At 46.9% G+C, this 8,812-nt stretch overlaps 1 non-coding gene across 1 annotated transcript; it reads right to left on the reverse strand.

The window, feature by feature from the left end:
• Positions 1-779: 779 nt before the first annotated feature.
• Positions 780-888, reverse strand: LOC115557903 (U6 spliceosomal RNA). The gene has a single exon (XR_003979282.1). It is a non-coding gene; the product is annotated as a U6 spliceosomal RNA (small nuclear RNA).
• Between the last annotated feature and the right edge of the window lie 7,924 nt (positions 889-8,812).

Genomic DNA, 8,812 nt, shown 5'->3' on the forward strand with positions numbered 1-8,812 from the left:
CGATTATCATTGGCTGTCGCGGATATTTCTGCAGGAAATAATATACTAGCTAAATGGGGAGGTCTGATAGTATCACCTGACATGGAAAATAAGTTTTAAAATATACTCATGTGAAGAGAGAGGAGTCAAAACACATCCACATTAATAACAGCGCCCCCTAGAGGTCAAAGGTCACCAGATTCATTCAGTGTCACCATGATGGGGTCATGGGTCTATGTACCAAGGTTGGTTATGATATGGCAAAGGGCTGCTGAGATATGGGCTTACTTCCTGTTAAGCGACTTGGCGGTCAAATTTGATTGGCTTTAGCGGGCAAACGGTTTTGAATTTGAAAAGTCTATTCAATGTTTTTTATCAAGCATGGGCTGAAGATCTAAATGAAACTAAAACTGTGATTCTGAATAAAGTTTAAAGGATATCGAGGCGGAGGACCTCACCCTCCACGTTCCTGGCGACCTTGTGCGGGGACACCAGAGGTTGATGGCCCGGGCGCCCAGCTCTATGAGTTGACCAGCAGGACACTCTCGCTGTGGTATGTTTGATGCTTTGGACAGTGTTACGGTGACATGCTTGAATCCCACGCTCTCAATGGTGTACATGGAACTAAAATACTATCTCGTAATCCGTTCTCGGGTTCACCAGGACGCAGCGAGAGAGGGAGAGGACTGTGTTGGCTGCATCGCACAACTCCGCCACTAGGGGGCGGTGTCTCCACAGAAAGAATACCCAACCCATAAGTTATTATTACAATTATTAGAATAGAGATATTAATAAGAAACTAAAATTTAGAACACTTCAAGAGTTTGCGTGTCATCTCTGCGCGCGAGGGCCATGCTAATCTTCTCTGTATCGTTCCAATTTTAGTATATGTGGAACATGACGTAACACATCATTTGAATGATCCTGGTTTTTATATATACCTCCGCTCACACAATGAATCTCTCTCTAATGGTTCGGTTTAATAAAAAAACACTGCAATACAATAAAATACATAGCAATAATAGATCAATACACCGGTCCATATATGGTGTCATTAGGATATTATGTACAAGAAATGCTCGGTTAAAAACAACCCAATCTTAACCCAACTGCTGGTTTAATATAGGACCGACCAAGCGTTGAGTTAGGATAACCCAACCAAATTGGTCGACGTTTTACCCAAACATGTTGGGTTGCCCGTTTACCCAGACTGCTGGGTTATTTTAACAAAGCTTTTGGTTATATTTACACCACAGTTGAGTTACTTTGCTAACCCAGTATTTTTGTTGTATTGACTACAGAATTGGGTTAACTAGTCAACAAGGTTGGGTTAAATTAATTTAATTTATGAGTTAAAACAAATTGGCTATTTCTTCATTATTTATTGTTATCACAATTCAATGATGATCCTGAATACACTTATTTAGTTTACCAAATATTAAATATTTTCTTGATATTTCATATTATTTTTTAATCTGGCCTATGCACAGGTATGGAGCAGTGAATAATGATCAGACCAAAAGTTGGGGAAAACATTTTTTTTTAATAACAAAAGTGCAATGATCATGTGCAAATCGCAATATCAATAGCAACAATAACTGAACAAATATAGCTGCGAGCAGTAATGTGGGTGTCAAGCATAATGGGACTCGATAAACTAATTCTGCCGGACGGACGTAATCGGCCAGGGGGCAACATGACGATTGTCTCGGTAATCGGTAATACCGACAGCTGGTGGGATGAGCATTATGCCAGTACGCGTCAATGTTTACCAAATGGGAAAATGACCCCTCCTAGAGGTAAGGGCGCAATACAGTCTGCCTGACAGAACAAATGTCACAAATACATAGGGGTATTCGGAACAATATCCCTAAAAGAGACACAATATAAACAAGCATCCGTTCTGGAGGTGGTTCGTGAAGCATCTAATCCAGTGGGCATTGCAGTTTATATTGTAAGTGGGCGGAATGGTAAATATAGTCATTGTTGCATTATACATTAAGTACCGCTTATCGCCACACGAGTGCAGTGTCTACCCATTAATGTGCGCCGTCATGTTTGATTGGCTGTCACGGCCAAATGGTTTTGAATTTGAGAAAGCTGTTTGAAAAATTTGTTCAACTTGGTCTGAAGATCATATATGCCAAGTTTCATGAAGATTGGACATAATTTGTGGCCTGTGGAAATGTACAACTGATTTTGACAACTTTCAACATGGTGGCCAAGTTCTGATGTTGCCATGAGAAATAATTTATAAGCTATATGGGGAGGTCTGACAGTATCATCAGACATTGAAAATAAGTTTGAAATGTACTCGTGTGAAGAGAAAGGAGTTAAAACACGTCTTCATTAATTATAGCGCCCCCTAGAGGTCAATGGTCACCAAATTCATTGAGTGTCCCCATGATGATGTTATGGGTCTAGGCATCAAGTTTAGTCATGATATGTCAAAGGGCTGCAGAGATATTGGTGCGTTTCCGGTTTGGCGGCTTTGCGGTCGATTATCGTTGGCTGTCGCGGATATTTCTGCAGGAAATAATATGCTAGCTAAATGGGGAGGTCTGATAGTATCACCTGACATGGAAAATAAGTTTTAAAATATACTCATGTGAAGAGAGAGGAGTCAAAACACATCGACATTAATAACAGCGCCCCCTAGAGGTCAAAGGTCACCAGATTCATTCAGTGTCACCATGATGGTGTCATGGGTCTATGTACCAAGGTTGGTTATGATATGGCAAAGGGCTGCTGAGATATGGGCTTACTTCCTGTTTGGCGACTTGGCGGTCAAATTTGATTGGCTTTAGCGGGCAAACGGTTTTGAATTTGAAAAGTCTATTCAATGTTTTTTATCAAGCATGGGCTGAAGATCTAAATGAAACTAAAACTGTGATTCTGAATAAAGTTTAAAGGATATCGAGGCGGAGGACCTCACCCTCCACGTTCCTGGCGACCTTGTGCGGGGACACCAGAGGTTGATGGCCCGGGCGCCCAGCTCTATGAGTTGACCAGCAGGACACTCTCGCTGTGGTATGTTTGATGCTTTGGACAGTGTTACGGTGACATGCTTGAATCCCACGCTCTCAATGGTGTACATGGAACTAAAATACTATCTCGTAATCCGTTCTCGGGTTCACCAGGACGCAGCGAGAGAAGGAGAGGACTGTGTTGGCTGCATCGCACAACTCCGCCACTAGGGGGCGGTGTCTCAACAGAAAGAATACCCAACCCATAAGTTATTATTACAATTATTAGAATAGAGATATTAATAAGAAACTAAAATTTAGAACGCTTCACGAGTTTGCGTGACATCTCTGCGCCACCGGAATGTTGTTGTGCTCTACACCTGTGTTTCACTTGCTCCCCCGCCCTGGCAGAAAAACCACTCCTGTCTGATTGGTCTGTTTCATTTACTGTGCCAAAACCACGCATGGTTTGATTGGACTGTTTCGCTTGGGTCTTGAGACGTGATTGGCTGCCGGCGGGGAGCGCAAGTTATCATAAGCTCCTCCAGCCGAAAAATGTCCACTACTTTGAAAGTTTTCAACCGTCACTAGTGTTCTACCATCACATAAGAAAATGACTAGAATCGTGGAAACTGCATTAAAGGTCCCATGACATGCTATTTTATGTATTCTTTAATATAGGCATTAGTGGGCAACTGACACAGTATTCAAAGACGTTCCCTAAATTCAGCCGTGGTGCAAAGTTACAGCCACTCCGAGCCAGTCGCACATTGAGCTTCCCCCAAATGCGCTGTTTCGGGGAGTCAAGGAGGAGGGTGGGGGTGTGGCCCTGAGCAGTTTGCAGCCACCATGCGCTCTGTTTACAGTGGATGTATCGCAATGGCGAGGCGCACACAGCTTTTAGCCGTGTTCTGTAAATATTCTAGAACACACGGGAGTCCTGGAGCTCTACATCTAAATATTATCATATAGCCTACACAGATATCTATATCATATAATATATATTATCACGGCCAAAAGCTGTGTGAGCCGATTTTATGAATCTCAAACGACCGCGTTGGGTTCTCCGACGTTCCTGGTTCTTCAACGTCCACATCAATGTGAATACACACACTGTAACTCAAGTGTTTCTTGTCGGTTCTTTGACGTGTCTTGTATTTCCACAACGAGACTGTCGTGGGGGTTATCTGAGCCACGGTTGAGAAGGAATTGGGGGAAAGGAACTTTGGTTTGACTCGCTGAAGTACATGAAATGCGACATGCCGCCGGTTGCCGCGAGGCACCATCGCCCTGCAGCGGGCAGCCGGCAGCAGGCAGCGCGCGGTTCAGTCGACTTCAGGTTGATGTGAAAGTGGAAGAACCAGAGACGTCGCAGAACCCGACAAAGTCGTTTGTGATTCATAATATCGTCTGGAGGCGCACACAATATGTTATATGATATAGATATCTATGTATTATATGATGTTATTTAGATATAGAGCTCCAGGACTGTAACGCAAGTGTTGTACACTTCCTTGTTATTTGGATAACCGTTCTGCTGTTGGTGTGATGGCGCATAACACGTCGGACTCTCGTATCTAGTATTTCTACAACGAGACTCGTATTGGGGGTTATCTCAGCCAGGGTTGAGAATGAATTGGGGGTAAGGAACTTTGGCTTTGACTCCCTCAAGAACATGAACCACGACATGGAGGAGAAAGGGATTGTTGGCGTCGAATGTCTCCCGCTTGAGCCCCGCTGAGGGACCACCGCCGGAGGCGGAGGTGCATAAGCGCTGCCCGGCAAAGATCCCTTTCTCCTCCTATTCGTGGTTCATGTTCTTGAGGGAGTCAAAGCCAAAGTTCCTTCCCCCCAATTCATTCTCAACCTTTGCAGAGATAACCCCCAATACGAGTCTCGTTGTAGAAATACCAGACACGAGAGTCCGACGTGTTATGCGCCATCACACCAACAGCAGAACGGTTATCCAAATAACAAGGAAGTGTACAACACTTGCGTTACAGTCCTGGAGCTCTATATCTAAATAATATCATATAATACATAGATATCTATATCATATAACATATTGTGTGCGCCTCCAGACGATATTATGAATCACAAACGACTTTGTTGGGTTCTGCGACGTCTCTGGTTCTTCCACTTTCACATCAACCTGAAGTCGACTGAACCGCGCGCTGCCTGCTGCCGGCTGCCCGCTGCCGGGCGATGGTGCCTCGCGGCAACCGGCGGCATGTCGCAGTTCATGTATTTCAGCGAGTCAAACCAAAGTTCCTTTCCCCCAATTCCTTCTCAACCATGGCTCAGATAACCCCCACGACAGTCTCGTTGTGGAATACAAGACACGTCAAAGAACCGACAAGAATCACTTGCGTTACAGTGTGTGTATTCACACACACACATGTGGCGCTCGCACGGTCGAGTCTCATTGGCGGGCCAACGTCTCTGGGCGGGCCAGGCAGAGTAAGGGGAGGAGCTGAGATTCCTGATGACGTCATGAACACAGACATTCCAAATCAGCGCGCTTGAGCCTCCGTTTTTTCAAAGGCGAACAGAACAGCTAGTGCTAGTTTTACACCAAACGCAAGTTTTAGCCACTGGGGCACCATAGGCAGGCTAGGGGAACTCATATTTATGTTAGAAAACCTCCCAAAGTGAGATTTTCATGTCATGGGACCTTTAAAATGCGACCAGACGACTCGGTTATATGCTATAGACCAGTGGTTCCCAAACTTTTTTTCAGGGGAGCCCCTTTTGGACTTGAGACTGTTTTCGCGACCCCCCGCCCCGCGCGACAGCACCCCCCCCCCCCCCAACTTAGTGCATTAATGTTACTATGCATAATAATAATGTTCAAAATCATTATTATTATTATTGTTATTATTATTATCATTATTATTATGCAGTAGTAATCATCACCATTATTATTATTGTTATTTTTAATAATGTTATTATTACTATGTAATATAAATCTTCAGAGACAGCCATGTAAATATGCAAATATAGCCTTTTGGCTTAAGTTTTATTATAAAACAATAAAAAAATTATTCATGACAGTCAATGATAAACAGTACCCCCACAACCCATCCCAGAACATATAATATTTTTCACCTAAAAACAAACCTCGCAAAGCCCAATCCAGGGCTGAATCCGAATACTCATACTTATAGTATGCATTTTGTAGTACGCCACAAATATAGCGCGTCCGAATGCTCAGTGTGCATTGTGTAGTACGGAAAACGATAGTTATGTTATTATAACTCTAGTTCTATGATTGTAGGCGTAGCCGTCTAGGCTTCGCCTTATGTGAAAATTCAAACTATGCACCTATCAGCGTGGGCACCGCCCACATTTCCCACAGTATCGTGTCTATATAACGCGGTGTATACCGTCGCTCATCCTCCACGCTTTTCTTTCAGCATTTGGAGGGTACAGCAGGTGGGAAACTAGACGGCTACGCCTACAATCATAGAACTAGAGTTATAATAACATAACTATCGTTCTATTTCATGTAGACTACGCCGTCTAGGCTTCGCCTGATGGGCTAAGGTGAAGCTGCGAGCGGAGCCCGATCAATGTACTCCTGCTGGACCCCAGTCAAAACGACCTAAGTCACCAGAGCACATTAAGACTCAAAAAGCCAAGGAAGTGTAAAACACAACAGCTTTATAAAAACTAATTCCTCCTAGATCAAGCAAGGCAATGATCAAGGGAGAAAAAAGTGAGTCTGTAAAGACTCCGGTTCTATTCCGTGCTTCATGGAACCCATGAAAAGGAAAAGAAAACAAGAGCAACACGGTTTCCATTAGGTCCGCTACCACCGGGGGCGGAGCTACGGAATTCGGCTCTCCAATAATGGGACTCTCTCGGCCGTTTCTTATTTGAAGAAAACGGCGGGAGTGCCTCACTGGTAAACAAAACCACCAGACAATTGGCGAGCCAATAGAAAACCCCCTAGCCTGTTTTTCATTTGAAAAAAGGTGGGAGAGCAAGAGACTGGTAATCAAGACCAACTCGCCAGCCGGCGAGAGGAAATCCAACCACGCCGCTTTAAAGAACATGTCTATATTCTTAAGCCGTAAAAGGGGTCCCGGACTCTAGCACAGAGTTGCCGAGTGAGCCCCTGGACATGTCTAACATGTAAAAACGGACAAAGGGGCCGGGGGAAGACCAAGACGCAGCCGCGCAGATGTCTTCCACCGAAACGCCCTTGAGTAGAGCCGTTGAAGCGGCCACGCTCCGTGTGGAGTGAGCTTTAACGCCCAACGGTGGCGCCAAGCCCTGCCGAGAGTAGGCTAGGCAAACACCCTCACATACCCAGCGAGAAAACCGCTGCTTAGAGAGAGCGCGGCCTCTGCTAGCGTCGCTATAACACACAAACAACTGTTGTGTGGAGCGGAACGCTGCCGAGCGATTCACGTACATAGCCAACGCCCGAACCGGGCACAGGAGATGCAACCCCGCCTCCGCCTCACTAGAATGAGGCGGGGGGTGAAAAGCCTTAAGCACAATATCCCTCGACCGAAAAGAACTATTAATGTTCTTCGGGAGGAACGCAGGATTAGGTCTGAGCAACGCGAAGGAGCTGTCCTCGTTTAGCAACAAGCAACTCGGGCTGACAGACAGAGCGGTTAGCTCACCGGCCCGCTTGGCAGAAACCAAGGCCAACAAGAGCACCGTCTTAAATGACAGGGCATCCAAAGGGGCCTGGGAGAGAGGCTCAAAAGGATCCCTGGACAATCCGCGCAACACGGTGGGGAGTTGCGCGGATCCCAGCGTGGTGTAAGCACGCGTGAAACAGGCCTAACCCGTCTAGCCCCACGCAAGAATCTCTTGACCAGTGGATGGCTGAAGATCGGTCCACCATCACAGCCTGCATGGCCAGCCGAAACGGCTGCCGCATAGACCTTGATAGTGGAGAAGGCCAAACCTTTTTCCAATAAGTTTTGCAGAAACGAAAGCACGCTTCCCACCTCGCATTGAGATGGGACAGCGTGGTTCGTCTCACACCAATTAGAGAAGGCGCACCACTTCGCCGCATAGAGGGAAGAAGTAGAAGGCGCACGAGCACTCTGAATAGTGTTGATAACCGTCTCAGGCAAACCTTTGCCCTGCAGGATCAACCTCTCAGGAGCCAAACCAACAGCCGTCCCGAGACATCGGGCGGGTGGTGCACCATCCCGTGGGCCTGTGAAAGCGCATCCGGCCTGAATGGTACTGGCCAAGGCGCCGACCGCGAGAGCGCGGCCAGCTCTGGAAACCACAGAGCTGAACGGTTCTCCGGGGCCACTAATATCAGGGACAGTCTCTCCTGTCTGACCCGTTCCAGAAGAGGAAGGATCAGCTGGAGCGGGGGAAACGCATACAAGAGAGCCCGTGGCCAAGGTGTGTGTGCCAACGCATCTACCCCAAACGGGGGAAGATCCCGAGGGCTGAGGGAGAACCACCACCTGCAGTGCGTGTTCTCCCGGGACGCGAAGAGGTCCACCTGCGCTGTCCCGAACCTCTGCCAGATCAGTCTGACAATGTCGGGATGTAACCGCCACTCGTCTCGGCGGGGACCGCCTCGAGACATGAGGTCCGCCCCAAAGTTCTGGGCGCCCGCGATATGCAGGGCTCTCAGACTGCGGAGATACTGATGAGCCCAAAGCCAGAGCTCGACCGCCTTTCGGTGGAGAGCAGGGGAGCGGACTCCCCCCTGTCTGTTGATGTACGCCGCCGCCGCCACGCTGTCTGTCCTGATCAGAACGTGGCGGCCGCGCACCAGGTGAAAGAAATGCAACAGCACTTTCCTCACAGCGTCGAGCTCCAACACATTTATGTGTGCTGTAGGGGGCGTGCGCCACTCGTCTCCGACCGAGTGAGAGAGG

The sequence above is a fragment of the Gadus morhua genome, chromosome 13 (genome assembly GCF_902167405.1).
Source record: "Gadus morhua chromosome 13, gadMor3.0, whole genome shotgun sequence".
NCBI classification, from domain to species: Eukaryota; Metazoa; Chordata; class Actinopteri; order Gadiformes; family Gadidae; genus Gadus; species Gadus morhua.